Genomic DNA, 16,320 nt, shown 5'->3' with positions numbered 1-16,320 from the left:
TTAATTTGGATTTTATTTTTGTACCCAAATATACTTTAAACTCTACCCATTGCATTACTACTTCTACTTAGAGAGAACGATAAACAGATTGAGACAGATTCAAATGGAAAAGACAGGTAATTGTAAATTCTGCCAAAGTGTTACAAAACAAAAAAATTCAAAAAAGTTGAATGTTTTAATTATTATAGTCACAACAGGTTTTAAAAAGGTAAAATAAAATAATGAGTTGACTGAATAGATATTTAATAAACATTTCAAAACAATACCTTATACTATAGACCTGCTAAATTACTCACATCCAGCATAAACATTAGAAACAGAATGAACAAAAATAACTCTGTATTTATTTCAGAAGATGTAACCATTTTTCATGAAGCAAACATTGTATGACTTGGTGAAGGTGTAATAGAAAGAAACTGTCTGTATTCCTCCCGCTCCTTCATCTTAGCTTTTGGAGATTCCTGTGAACACCAACAGTCATAAACTTGTCATTCTGAACAGCACCATCTTCCTACTAAGAATTTAGTCCAGTTGACAATTCAACAGTTCAACAATTCAATCTTGTTCATGCTGATGATCATTACAACATGAGACAGATAGCGACTCAGTAAAAATAGATAAAGAAATTATAAAATGGTTTATAAGCTGATTGGCTGAAAGCCATGGTATATCAGAACATATACCACGTGTATGAGTCAATATTACTTGTTTACTGTTGTAATTACATTGGTAAACCGTTTCTAATAGCATTAAGGTTGGTTCTACAAATTGGTTCTACTTGGAACCAAAAGGGTTCTACCCGGAACCAACGTGTTGTTCAAAAGGTTAGCCGAAGAACCCTTTTAGGTTCAAGATTGCACCTTTTTTTCAGAGTACAGCTTTTTATCAGACATTTTCAGTAAAGGCAACACATTTAGCAAGCCAATTCAATGTATATCTGATATAATAACTAACTAGTACTTATTGTTCAATGGGTTTTCCTCCTCCTCCTCGCTGATCTGCAGATGCTTGACTACTTGATTATGATGTTATGGCTGTAACATGTCCTGGATATTGCATAAGAACAACAACTAACAACTTTATCAGAGACATTTTCAGGAAAAGCAGTTCATTTAGCAAGCCAATAACATTGCATTGGTTCAACCTTCAACCTAAATTATGTGAATGCATTTACACATTTTTACAATTTGATCCATATTTAGCAACATCTCGTGCCCAGAGTAAGCAATTCATCGCGACAGGCCGGAAGTCAAACAAAAGTGAAACTCACGGAAATTGATGTGGGAGGGGCTAGAACGTCGTACCACAGATCTTTCACCGGATGTATAAATTTGAAGCATCTGCTTGGCATTTCCACGACGAAGTCCACTGGCCAGCAGTGGGAGAAGAGGGAAAGAGATGGATTTTGACCTAGATTCTGCACGGTTTCTCGTTGATGGAACATTTTTATCTCAATACAGTTTTTTGTTCCCAAAACTAGAATCTGCTATGAACAGAGTGGACTAAGTTTTGTAGACTTGACCCTTTGCCAAAAATGTTTTTTATATTTTTTAAATGGCGTTGTTTAGAAGGAGTGTGAAAAGGCGAATTGAGTAATTGCACACGGTCACGTCACAGAGTAGGCGTTCTCTAACAGAAATATGCAGATGTAGGCTAGAACATGCCAATATGATCTCTCTCGCTTGTGCCCACCTCCTCGCTTGTTCTTCCCACTATGACTCATGCATTCCAATTGGAAATGACAGACTGTGGTCTATCTTGGTTTATTTATTACAACTCTTTGGACGTACTTTCAAACGCATAAAATTGTGCCAGTTACTACACCAGCGTTCAAAACGTGTGCAGTGGCACAATTTCAAGCGTTTGAAAGTATAACATTCAAGCGTTCTAATTACTTAGTGTACATTTTTACACGTCATGTAATTTTTGAATGAACAGGTGAATAAAACTCCTGTCGTCTTAATTTCACGTTGTGAGAAAATGTTAAGTATTTTACACTTGATTTTCTTTTCACCTGTTGTGTTTGCATTTACAAGTGTAGTAATAAACGATTTTCTTCTGTGGAGTTGCTTTTCAAATTAGGAAATTCCCTGTTTAAATGGGCAATTATATGGCATATTTTCGATTTTTTTTTCGTAAAGCCTTTATCAATAGAAAGAAAAAAAATGTTTTTTTATATATAAATGTAGAAGTCCATTGATTGATTCGTTTAAGCAAGCTTAAGATCTAAAAACATTGATGGAGGAGTCTGCTAACATTACTTATCTGTAATTGTGCTATTTCATTTCCAGATTTGAGAAATTATTACTAGTATAATGTTTATGAATATGTATTTCTCTCCTGAAAGTCTGTAAGCATGTTGTGCTAACTAACTTCCCATACCTTTCTATTGTATGTTAGCTAGCTGGTTAGCTTTCTTTTAAACGGACTAGCCAAGAGGGTGTTGTAATCTAGTTTGTTTACTCATTTAATAGTAAAGATGTCACCCTTTTCTGACTAGTAATTTGCCATTTCTTGCCAACTGTCAGCCCAGCAACTTGTGATATAAATGCATGACATTCCAGTCGCTAGCTGCAGCGAACTGAAAAGAGGAGCAAACCAGGGATGTGTGTGTGCTTTGAGGACCTTTAACAGAATATGACTGGCAGAATGGGTGTTGTAAGTGGAGGATGAGGGCTGCAGTATTTGTCTCAGATAGGGGGGAGTGAGGCCTAAAAAGGTTTTATAAATAAGCATCAACCAGTGGGTCTTGCAACGGGTATACAGAGATTACCAGTTTACAGAAGAGTATATATAGAGTGCAGTGATGTGTCCTATAAGGAGCATTGGTAGCATGGCCGAATGGCAAAGAAAATCTAGCTGCTCGAGCACCTTTATTTGTATAAATTACGTCTCTATAGTCTAGCATGGGTAGGATAGTCATCTGAATCAGGGTTAGTTTGGCAGCTGGGGTGAAAGAAGAGCATTTACGATAGAGAAAACCAAGATATAACCTTAGACTGCAGCTTTGATATGTGCTGAGAGAAGGGAGTATGGCTAGATGGTACAGTGTCCAAGTACTTGTATAAGGTGACTACCTCAAGCTCTAAACCCTCAGGTAGTAATCACACCGGTGGGGAGAGAGGCATTCTTCTTACCAAACCACATGACCACAGGAGTCATGTAGTAACCAAAAAAGTGTTATACAAATCATAAAATATTTTAGATTCTTCAAAGTAGCCAGCCTTTCTTTGACTTGATGACAGCTTTGCACACTCTTGGCATTCTCTCATCCAGCTTCATGAGGAATACTTTTCCAATAGTTTAGAAGGAGTTCCCACACACTGTATGCTGACCACTTGGTGGCTGCTTTTCCTTCCCTCTGCGGGCTATTTGACCAAGAAGGAGAGTAATGGAATGCTGCATCAGATGACCTGGCATCCATTATCACCCAAACTCAACCCAATTGAGATGGTTTGGGATGAGTTGGACCGAGTGAAGGAAAAGCAGCACACGTGTGGAGATCATCCGTTCACCAACTCTGCGTCTCACAGAGACATAGCGGTTGGAACCAAAAACCTCAACTTTGGACTCTTCAGAACAATAGACAGATTTCTACCGGTCTAATGTCCATTGCTCGTGTTTCTTGGCCCAAGCAAATCTCTTCTTCTTATTGGTGTCCTTTGGTAGTGGTTTCTTTGCAGGAATTTGACCATGAAGGCCTGATTCATGCAGTCTCCTCTGAACAGTTGATGTTGAGATGTGTCTGTTATTTGAACTCTGTGAAGCATTTATTTGGGCTGCAATCTGAGGTGCAGTTAACTCCAATTAACTTATGCTCTGCAGCAGAGGTAACTCTAGGTCTTCCTTTCCTGTGATGGTCCTCATGAGAACCAGTTTCATAATAGCACTTGGTTTTTGCAACTGCACTTGAGGAAACTTGACTGACCTTCATGATGGACTGTCCTTTTTCTTTGCTTATTTGAGCAGTTCTTGCCATAATATGGACTATCTTCTGTATACCACCCCCACCTTGTCACAACTGATTGGCTCAAATGCATTAAGAAGGAAAGAAATTCCACAAATTAACTTTTAACAAGGCTCACCTGTTAATTGAAATGCATTCCAGGTGACTACCTCATGAAGCTGGTTGAGAGAGTGCCAAGAGCGTGCAAAGCTGTCTTCAAGGTAAAGGGTGGCCATTTTGAAGAATCTCAAATATAAAATATATTTCGATTTGTTAAACACTTCTTTGGTTACGACATGATTCCACTACATGTGAAAGGGTTATTTCATAGTTTTGATGTCTATTCTACAATGTAGATATAAAAAATAAAGGAAAAACCCTTAAATGAGTAGGTGTGTCCAAAATGTTGACTGGTACTGTATATCCAAGGCTGTCCAAGTGTGATATGAGGTTATGGTATTTCAGTTCCTTGTCAGCAAAGGCCTGGTGCATTTAGCAGTGAAATGAGCAACCTACTCCCCCCAATAACAATATTTGGTACAGAGGAAACCATATAATCATCATCCAACCAACTTCCGTTAACACAAGAATGTTTATGGAGGTGTGTTTGCAGTTGGTGAGGCTACATTTCTCACCTCAATGGCTATTTGGTCATTGAGGCGGTCATGTCCAGCTACGTATGTGTCCTTGTATGAACAACAACCATTTAACACACTCCGTTACATTTGACAGTGTGTAAGATATCAATCAAATTTATTTATAAAGTCCTTCTTACATCAGCTAATGTCACAAAGTGCTGTACAGAAAGCCAGCCTAAAACACCAAACTGCAAGCAATGCAGGTGTAGAAGCACGGTAGCTAGGAAAAACTCCCTAGGAAGGCCGGAACCTAGGAAGAAACCTAGAGAAGAACCAGGCTATGAGAGGTGGCCAGTCCTCTTCTGGCTGTGCCAGGTGGAGATTACAACAGAACATGGCCAAGATGTTAAAAAGTTCATAGATGACCAGCAAGGTCAAATCATAATAATCAGTGGTTATAGATGGTGCAACAGGACCTCGGGAGTAAATGTCAAATGGCTTGTCATAGCTGATCATTCAGAGTATCTCTACCACTCCTGCTGTCTCTAGAGAGTTGAAAACAGCAGGTCTGGGACAAGGTAGCACGTCCAGTGAACAGGTCAGGGTTCCATAGCCGCAAGCAGAACAGTTTAAACTGGAGCAGCAACACGACTAGGTGGACTGGGGAAAGCAAGGAGTCATCAGCTCAGGTAGTCCCGAGACATGGTCATAGGGGAGAGGGAGGGAGAGAGATTAAATTCACACAGGACACAGGATGAGACAGGATAAATACTCCAGATATAACAGACTCATTTTACCACCTTCACAAGTGCAGTCTCAGTGCTATGATGGGGTCTAAAACCAGACTGAAGCGTTTCATATGGGGCGGCAGGGTAGCCTAGTGGTTAGAGCGTTGGACTAGTGACCGTAAGGTTGCAAGTTCAAATCCCTGAGCTGACAAGGTACAAATCTGTCATTCTGCCCCTGAGCAGGTAGTTAACCCACTGTTCCTAGGCCGTCATTGAAAATAAGATTTTTTTCTTAACTGACTTGCCTAGTTAAATAAAGGTAAAATAAAATAAAAATATACGTACATTGTCTTCAGGAATGCAGTCGTTTTTATTTATTTGTACATTTTCTATCGTAAATGTTAGCAACACCTCCTTTTGCGGGATGCGCGGGGGATATGGCACAAAGAACGGTAAATCGTGGCTAATATAGCCAAGGGTATATCAGTCTAATTATGAATTACTTTGTCTTTAAATACACTTTCCTTACCTTCTCCTGACAATTATTATATTTATTCTACTCTCCTGCCGTCTCACTGCACGATTTGCTCTCTGGGAGCAAATCTGGATGCATGTCCTGATTCTCCACCCAAAGTCTTCAGTTGTAACAACTGTTTACTGACTACATGCTTACAATAATTGTAGCTGTTAAATGTTTTTGAGTATTAATTTTTCCCAATATCATAAAAAAATAAGAGACAGCCTATTCTGTAGTGCAATGCTACCCAAAGTTCTCCTTGAGTAACCACTGCAAGTCCACTTATGTGATGTATTACAGAACTTGCACAGAACTGCCCAATTGCACTATATTATACAGTCACTCCAATCAAGAAACATAAATGTTTGACCATTTTGTTTTTCTTTGTCTGGCATTATGTAGTACCTACAGTGGGGAGAACAAGTATCTGATACACTGCCGATTTTGCAGGTTGTCCTACTTACAACGCATGTAGAGGTCTGTAATTTTTTATCATAGGTACACTTGAACTGTGGGAGACGGTATCTAAAACAAAAATCCAGAAAATCGCATTGTATGATTTTTAAGTAATTCATTTGTATTTCATTGCATGGCATAAGTATTTGATCGCCTACCAACCAGTAAGAATTATTCTTCTCACAGACCTGTTAGTTTTTCTTTAAGAAACCCTCCTGTTCTCCACTCATTACCTGTATTAACTGCACCTGTTTTGAACTCGTTACCTGTATAAAAGACACCTGACCACACACTCAACCAAACAGACTCCAAACCTCTCCACAATGGCCAAGACCAGAGAGCTGTGTAAGGACATCAGGGATAAAATTGTAGACCTGCACAAGGCTGGGATGGGCTACAGGACAATAGGCAAGCAGCTTGGTGAGAAGGCAACAACTGTTGGCTCAATTATTAGAAAATGGAAGAAGTTCAAGATGACGGTCATTCACCCTCGTTCTGGGGCTCCATGCAAGATCTCACCTCGTGGGGGAATGAATGATCATGAGGAAGGTGAGGGATCAGCCCAGAACTACAAGGCAGGACCTGGCAATGACCTAAAAAGAGCTGGGACCACAGTCTCAAAGAAAACCATTAACACACTACGCCGTCATGGATTAAAATCCTGCAGCGCACGCAAGGTCCCCCTGCTCCAGCCAGCGCATGTCCAGGCCCATCTGAAGTCTGCCAATGACCATCTGGATGATCCAGAGGAGGAATGGGAGAAGGTCATGTGGTCTGATGAGACGGCTCTGGCGGATCCTGGTTGACTGGCGGCTCTGGCGGATCCTGGCTGACTGGCGGCTCTGGCGGATCCTGGCTGACTGGCGGCTCCATGCTGACTGGCGGCTCTGGCCGCTCCATGCTGACTGGCGGCTGTGGCGGCTCTGGACAGACGGGAGACTCTAGCGGCTCTGGACAGACGGGAGACTCTAGCGGCTCTGGGAAGACGGGAGACTCTAGCGGCTCTGGGAAGACGGGAGACTCTAGCGGCTCTGGGAAGACGGGAGACTCTAGCGGCTCTGGACAGACGGGAGACTCTAGCGGCTCTGGACAGACGGGAGACTCTAGCGGCTCTGGACAGACGGGAGACTCTAGCGGCTCTGGACAGACGGGAGACTCTAGCAGCTCTGGACAGACGGGAGACTCTAGCAGCTCTGGACAGACGGGAGACTCTAGCAGCTCTGGACAGACGGGAGACTCTAGAAGCTCTGGACAGACGGGAGACTCTAGAAGCTCTGGACAGACGGGAGACTCTAGCAGCTCTGGACAGATGGGAGACTCTAGCAGCTCTGGACAGACGGGAGACTCTAGCAACTCTGGATAGACGGGAGACTGGACAGACGGGAGACTCTAGCAGCTCTGGACAGACGGGAGAGACTAGCAGCTCTGGACAGACGGGAGACTCTAGCAGCTCTGGACAGACGGGAGACTCTAGCAGCTCTGGACAGACGGGAGACTCTAGCAGCTCTGGACAGACGGGAGACTCTAGAAGCTCTGGACAGACGGGAGACTCTAGAAGCTCTGGACAGACGGGAGACTCTAGAAGCTCTGGACAGACGGGAGACTCTAGCAGCTCTGGACAGATGGGAGACTCTAGCAGCTCTGGACAGACGGGAGACTCTAGCAACTCTGGATAGACGGGAGACTGGACAGACGGGAGACTCTAGCAGCTCTGGACAGACGGGAGAGACTAGCAGCTCTGGACAGACGGGAGAGACTAGCAGCTCTGGTCAGACGGGAGACTCTGATGGTGCTGGGCAGACAGGCAGCTCAGGCGGCACTGGGCAGATGGGCAGCTCAGGCGACGCTGGGCAGACTGGAGACTCCGGCAGCGCTGGACAGAGGTTCTCTGGCGCCTCTGGACTGAGGGGCTCTGGCACCTCTGGACTGAGGGGCGGAAGCTCTGGCAGCGCCGGACAGGCGGGAGACGCTGTCCGCCCACCTGTCTCTCTTCCCAAGTTGTATAGTCCAGATAATGCTGTCTCTCCTGCTGCTGCTGCTGCTTATTCTTCTGCTGCTGCTGCTTCTTCTGCTGCTGTTGCCTCTTCTGCTGCTGTTGCCTCTCCTGCTGCTGCTTTTGCTGCTGCTCCCGCTTCCTCTGCTGCTTCTGTTGCTTCTCTTGCTGCTGCTTTTGCTGCTGCTGCTCCTGCTGCTCCTGCTGCTGCTGCTGCTGCCGCTGTCGGTTACCACGCCGCTTCGTCCTTGGCTGGTGGGTGATTCTGTAATGGTTTTCCTCCTCTTCGTCTGAAGAGGAGAGGCGAGAAGGATCGGAGGACCATGCAGCGTGGTTAGTGTTAAACATTGTTAATATAGACGATAACTGAGAACACTACAAAAATACAAAACAATAAATGTGTAAACCGTAACAGTCCTGTGTGGTGAAACAGACACGGAAACAATCACCCACAAAACAACAGTGAAACCCAGGCTACCTAAGTATGATTCTCAATCAGAGACAACTAACGACACCTGCCTCTGATTGAGAACCATACTAGGCCGAACACAGAAAAACAACCTAGACACACAAAACATAGAATGCCCACTCAACTCACGTCCTGACCAACTAAAACAAACAATTAATACAATAACTAGGGTCAGAACGTGACAGATGAGTACATTACAAAAGACACCTTGAGTAATTTTCCTCAGTGGTCAGGTGAGAGAATGTCTGTTAGCTATATCTAAAGTCATGGCATGTGTAAAGTATATACAAACATTGTCTTTTGCATATGGGACGACAAGACATTATTGTGATCACTTGGGAACACATAGAAATTTAATTTTGAAACTTGTTTATTTAAAGAGCAATCATCCACTATAGATGATCAAATTGTTTTAGTCTGTCACCTTAGTATGAAAAGGCATCCTGAAAAGTAGCATAATTTCCCCAAAGGCAGACTGAAAAGTAACTAAGTTGTTGGAGGTGACTCTCTATCCCTAGTGTACAGCAAATCTCTAGGCCAGTTACGCGTACATATCCATTAGCCGTAGATCATTTTGAGTTGACCCTTATATTCATTTATAAGGCAGATTGTGTATTTCAAGAATTTCACAACAGACAGCTAAACGCAAAGGTAGAGCAGTCATGTCAACAGAAAAACTATAACAGTTACTGGACCATTTTTACACAATTTTAAGCAAAACTGGAAAATGTAATAATATGAAACAATGTTTGGTAATTACTTAAAAGTAGCTTGTAGGATACAACACACAACAGTAATTGAAATATAAAATCACTTTAAAACTGGAGACAATAACTGCAATCATTTAATGAATCCACAAAAACACGTAATGTGGATTTCACAGAGCCTAATTCCAATGCTAACGATTGTTTATTTTTAAAATTAGCTGACTCAATAATCTATTGCTGCCATAGTCTATACTGCACAACCATTGTAGGCATATCTTTTTAATTTGTTTTATAAAACAAAAAGGCCTAAAGAGGAGCAATAAATCTAGCTAGTGGTCTCATTTTGAATAAGCCCTTTTCAGAGAACGCTTATCAAATCAAACATTATTTGACACATGCGCCGAATACAAGTGTAGACTTTACCGTGAAGTGCTTACTTACAAGCCCTTAACCAACAGTGCAGTTGAAATCGGTAGTTGTCACGTTAATCGTCTGGCAGCTTGCTTGACCAGTTCAACAATATTTATATCGCTAAGCTCTGAAATATTGTGTAAATAAAATGTAAGATGAGGACAATATTGAAATCCATAATTTATAACATTGCACATTTAGTAGCCATACTATTTTGATTTAAGCAGTTTGTACTGGTGGGGTACCACAACCAGAGACGGAAGAGAAAAAGTAATCTCACTCCCTCGTTTATCATAATTTCAATTGAAGTCAATGAATTTAAAGGGTAAGAAGCATTACGTTTTACTCACAATGTAAAAACACAGTGGGGTCAAATACTTAGTTGTAGTCAAGATCTGGTTAACTATAGTGCAAACATAGTTAGGTTTTTGGGTCATTACATATTTATTAACATATTTCCGGCTATATTCCAAACTATCCACAATGTACAATTTACATCAACATCATAGGCTAGGGATCATCAACTAGATTCTGCCATGGGGCAATTTCCTCTTCAGTGATGGATGGTCAAGGGTCAGACCATAATGAAAAATAATTAGTAGACTGCAAATATAATGAAACAAGCACAAAGAGATATAATCACATATCTCTCTCTATTATGCATGGGAATACATATGTCCAAAATTAAAAACACTTGAAGCTGGTTTGCTAGTGTTTTTACAGCATTGTTTTCTGAGAACTTGGGAATCCAAAAGACATCACCTGCGGGCTGCCAGATGGGGAAACCTAATATCTTTGCTACTGAGTTAATATGCTAGTTTAGAAGCTATCTTAAGTTGGCTAATGTTTGTATTGGATTTTCGTTGAATATTGGTTATTCAATCTTCAATAGGAGGCCATTCAGAATCGTGGGGGGGATAGTAGTACCCGCAAAACACCAGTCTGAACGTCAACAGTGAAGAGGCGACTCCAGGATGCTGGCCTTCTAGACATAGTTGCAAAGAAAAAGCCATATCACAGGCTGGCCAATAAAAATAAAATATTAAGATGGGCAAAATAACACAGACACTGGACAGAGGAACCTAGAAGGCCAGCATCCCAGAGTCGCCTCTTCACTGTTGACTTTGAGACTGGTGTTTTGCGGGTACTATTTAATGAAGCTGCCAGTTGAGGACTTGTGAGGCGTCTGTTTCTCAAACTTGACACTCTAATGCACTTGTCCTCTTGCTCAGTTGTGCGTCGGGGGCCCCACTCCTCTTTCCAGTTTGTGCTGTTCTGTGAAGGGAGGGAGGACACCGAGTTGTACGAGATCTTCAGTTTATTGGCAATTTCTCACATGGAATAGCCTTCATTTCTCAGAACAAGAATAGCGTTTCAGAAGAAAGTTCTTTGTTTCTGGCCATTTTGAACCTGTAATCAAACCCACAAATGCTGATGCACCAGATACTCAACTGGTCTGAAGAAGGCCAGTTTTATTGCTTCTTTAATCAGGACAACAGTTTTCAGCTGTGCTAACAATTGCAAAAGGGTTTTCTAATGATGAATTAGCCTTTTAAAATGACAAACTTGGATTAGCTAACACAACGTGCCATTGAAACAGGAGTGATGGTTGCTGATAATGGGCCTCTGTACGCCTATGTAGATATTCCATAAAACAAATCTGCCGTTACCAGCTACAATACTCATTTACAACATGAACAATATCTACACGGTATTTCTGATCAATTTGATCCTATTTTAATGGACAAAAAAAATGCGCTTTTCTTTCAAAAACCAGGACATTCTAAGTGACTCCAAACTTTTGAATGGTAGTGCACATGTTAGCAGGGATGAAAATGAAGGTAGCCAGAGGCTACTACTTTTCAGACTGGACTAGTAGACAATGTGCCAAACTAACCTGACACAGCAGTGAAATGGCTAGCAGAAAATGTGCCGAACTAGCCTGACACAGGAGTGAAATTTTGCCTTTACAAACATCGTATGCCACAGATTTAGGACCTAAATGTTACCCGAGCTAGTAGAAATCGGGGTCTGCTGGCCAGTGCCCAAAATCCTTATATTCCATCCCTGCATGCCAGTCCCTTTCAGCCGAACCCCCCTTATCAGTGTTGGTCCTCCTCAGTGACCTCACGGCTGAAGGTTTTAACTTTACTCTTGAGAATTAGAATCAGAAGTAAAGTAGTATAACTCATAGCAATACTCCACCTCATCGGGCAAATAGTACACTAGACTGTCCTGATCATCTAGTTGAGCATTCCAGATGATTCCTCCATCCCAGTAGAAATGTCCCATCGACATATTAGGATTTTAGATGTGCAGATAAACCAAAGCCCAGTCTGTTACCGTTACAATAGTCAAGTCTGAGTTATGGTATTTGAATATAGATGGTAACGTTTCAGTAATCAACTTAGCTAGCTAGTAAAACTAACTTTTGTTTGTCTTTCAGACGTGTTGGCCCGGGAACCCAGTGACAACCCTTGGGTCTGCAGCTGCTATCTTCCGGTGGGAAAGAGAAATGGCCCTGTATTTACCAGAAAAGGTAGCTCTCATCCACCATGGCCGAAGAGGAAGAAGAAGAAGGGGAAGAAGAAGAAGACTGTTGATTGGGAAACAAGAACCATTAATGAGGCATGAGGATTGGGTGTTGAGGGACCACTTGTCACATTCTCCAAGATGGGTTTGTGTTATGATTAACAATGCACTTTCTGTCGGCAGATTAAGCCTGTGGACCGGCAGGTCAGTGACTCATCAAATGTGATACAACAATGAATTTGTTGATATCTGTGCAGTATGTTTGTCACGTTTGTGTATGGTTCTCATCACTTGTCACATTGTCCAAGGTGTGTTTGTGTTATGACAAACAAGGTGTTTTCTTCCAGATAAGGATGTTGATATGGCATTGAAAAAGACCCACCACTGACCAAATGTCTCTTTGTTTTCCAGTCCAACAGGAGTGCATCCCTCAGACCATCTGGTGCATGGACATCCTGTGCCAGTGTGATCCGAGAGCGAGCGTCCAGTTGTGGAGACTACAGCACATCGAGCCTGTGGGCGGACAGGTCAGTAACTCATCAAATATGATACAATATTGTGTAAAACATTGAATTGGTAGTTGCATTGAAATTCTGACTTTATGTCCCCTTTTCCTCATGTTTTAGACATGAGGCATGACATGGGGAACGTCAGGCTCACCCCACGAGAAGCAGTGCTTGATCAACGCCACCCTCAGCAAGGATATCTGCTGGAAGTGATGTACTCTCTCTTACACTCTGGGGTAAGACATCATTTAAACATCACAGATATAAATTCCTATTGTGCCCATGATAAACTGCAATGTGAATTATTTTGTACTACTGAAAGAAACTGTGTGGAGATTCACTCAGACCAGTTCTTGTGATTGAACTTGCGTTAACCGTACTGCTATTCTGAAAGCCTACTGTGAGTGTACTATGTGGAATATTTTTAGACCATTGGCTTCCCTGAACACAAGCACTGACATGATGTTCAACAAGAGAGCTGATCCAGTGCTCCCCATCCCCCAAAAAGGTAAGAACAAAAGCTGATTTGTGTGCGGATGTTCATAGGTATACTTGACCACCAGCACCACTGTGGTGCCCACCAGACCATCCGGTGAGGCACCCAGGATCCCAGACCCTGTGACCCGGGTACAGGTCCTCCACTGACTGCACCTGGTTGGTCACGGTTTGCTTCCTCCACTCACATTCCATATCTTTTACAGACGATATTGTGAACCTCAATAATAGCCCATGTAGCTGCATGGCTACATGTACGAAATATGCTATATAAATAAAGTTTGATTTGGTTGATTTCATTACAGCTGCAGATATTTAATCTACTGTAATTTTCACATCATAAGTGCAGTTTTTCTATAAATTATCAAATTAACAGTGAAAAGTTTATCACTTGACATATTAATCATATGGTTGGAAGGATCCTATAAATAAAGACTGTGTGAATGCATGTACCACTCTGAATAAATACTGTAGATAATGTGCCTTTGATGATTTGTCTCAGGTCATGAAACTACAATACAGGCTGGATGTGTAAACAGAGTAAATTCTGAATGTCAATAGATTTTTTGATTCATTCTCATCAATGACAACATTCTAGAACTGAGTTATCACTCATCTAATTTTGGTATCCAGGGTAATCTGGTTAATGATTATTTTTTACAATGGGTGGGTCTAATTCTGAATTCTTCATTCCAGCCAGTGTCTATTCCACAATTTACCACCAGCTAAATCTATGATGTTAAAATACCTATTTACTCTGTTCCATCTGACTGCAATCCACTGTCTCATCAGCCCAGCTAGGTAATTTATAAACTTCATCTCCACAATAAAAAGCATCGAGACATTATCTCACATTTCTTTTAGACTAACATATTTGTTTTCAACAGCGGAGATGTGTATAAACCTAACTGTGTGTCTCTCCGACATTTGCAACATTGTTTAAACATCCTCCAGCCGTCCCATAGTAATGAACGTGCCGGGACGAGACAGATAGGTAGGCAGCGTTTCTCAGCCAGTCTAAATTATGAATCAGCTGGCATGAATTACATTTTATTTTTGAATGAATTAAATGTTATTTTTGTGTCAATTCGCCAATTGGCAACCCATCCCTTATGGGATTATTTGAAAAAATGAAAAAAATACATTTAACTCATGGTAATTAAATTATAGTTCTTCCGGTGTTCTCTGCATTGCGCATTGCATGAAGAGTGAAAAAATATATAAAAAATCTATACATAATAGTAAATAAGGTTATCCAAAAAAGTACATCCCTAGAGCAGTAAAATAATATATATACACTGTGGCAGACCAGGGGGTTTGGTCAAGACGAGCTCGGTTTCAATTGTGTTTATTTAATCAACAAAAGAAAAGAATAAGACCTCCAGGATACCATCTTCTGGGGCTCCGGGGTATTGCTGTATTCTGGGGGGAACAAAACTGAGCTTCCTCCGTTATCTCTGGGACTGAGCATGACTATATGGGAGTAACCTTTCTTCCCCCAGTCCCCTCCTCCGTGTGCTGCCCTTCTGGCAGCTTTATGGGACTCGTCCAGCTGGTGAGCAATCAGCCCCTTGATTACTCACCAACCACAACCTGCCCCAATTACTCCTGGCTGGAGAGCCCGTCGAGACCTGGCACATCCAGCAAAGGGAGCCATCGCCTCGTAATGTAGACTCCGTCTGTCACCAGGCCTCGACAAGTCTTCCACTGGTGGCTGACCTACGCCACAATGGGATTGAGATCCGGGCTCTTCGCTGGCCATGGCAGAACACTGACATTCCTGTCTTGCAGGAAATCACGCACAGAACAAGCAGTATGGCTGGTGGCATTGTCATGCTGGAGGGTCATGTCAGGATGAGCCTGCAGGAAGGGTACCACATGAGGGAGGAGGATGTCTTCCCTGTAACGCACAGTGTTGAGATTGCCTGCAATGACAACAAGCTCAGTCACACACCGCCCCAAACCATGACGGACCCTCAACCTCCAAATCGATCCCACTCCAGAGTACAGATCTCGGTGTAACGCTCATTCCTTCGACGATAAACGCGAATCTGACCATCACCCCTGGTGAGACAAAACCGCTAATGGTCAGTGTAGAGCACCTTTTGCCGGTCCAGCGACGGTGGGTTTGTGCCCATAGGCGACGCTGTTGCCGGTGATGTCTGGTGAGGACCTGCCTTACAACAGGCTTACAGTTCCTCAGTCCAGCCTCTCTCAACCTATTGCGGACAGTCTGAGCACTGATGGAGGGATTGTGCGTTCCTGGTGTAACTCGGGCAGTTGTTGCCATCCTGTACCTGTCCCGCAGGTGTGATGTTCGGATGTATCGATCTTGTGCAGGTGTTGTTACACGTGGTCTGCCACTGCGAGGCCGATCAGCTGTCCATCCTGTCTCCCTGTAGCGCTGTCTTGGGCGTCTCACAGTGTGGACATTGCAATTTATTTCGTTTTTTTGCTGAGTTTACATACATACATACATACATACATACATACATACATACATACATACATACATACATACATACATACATACATACATACATACATACATACATTACATACATACATACATACATACATACATACATACATACATACATACATACATACATACATACATACATACATACATACATACATACATACATAAAATACATAACATACATAGATAAATAAAAAAAGAAACAGAAGTCACTTGAACCCAGTCTGGCACAAAGAGAAGATTCAAATGGGAGACAAGCCTATACACAATCTATATACACACATACCATTTACCACATAGAATCTAAATAGTTTTACAATTTAATTATCGGTAGCCCCTTTTATTTTATTCCAGGCTTTATCAACATTTTCCGCAAACGGAAATACACAATGGAGAAAAAAAACATTTCAATTTCTCCTCATCACTCAGCCACATAATGCCAGGGTATATCTGGTGGACTTTCTGGAATAAGAGCAAGCGTATATCGTGGTAGAACGGGC

Source organism: Oncorhynchus keta, chromosome 35 (genome assembly GCF_023373465.1).
Source record: "Oncorhynchus keta strain PuntledgeMale-10-30-2019 chromosome 35, Oket_V2, whole genome shotgun sequence".
NCBI classification, from domain to species: Eukaryota; Metazoa; Chordata; class Actinopteri; order Salmoniformes; family Salmonidae; genus Oncorhynchus; species Oncorhynchus keta.
Note: the sequence above shows the minus strand (reverse complement) of the source record.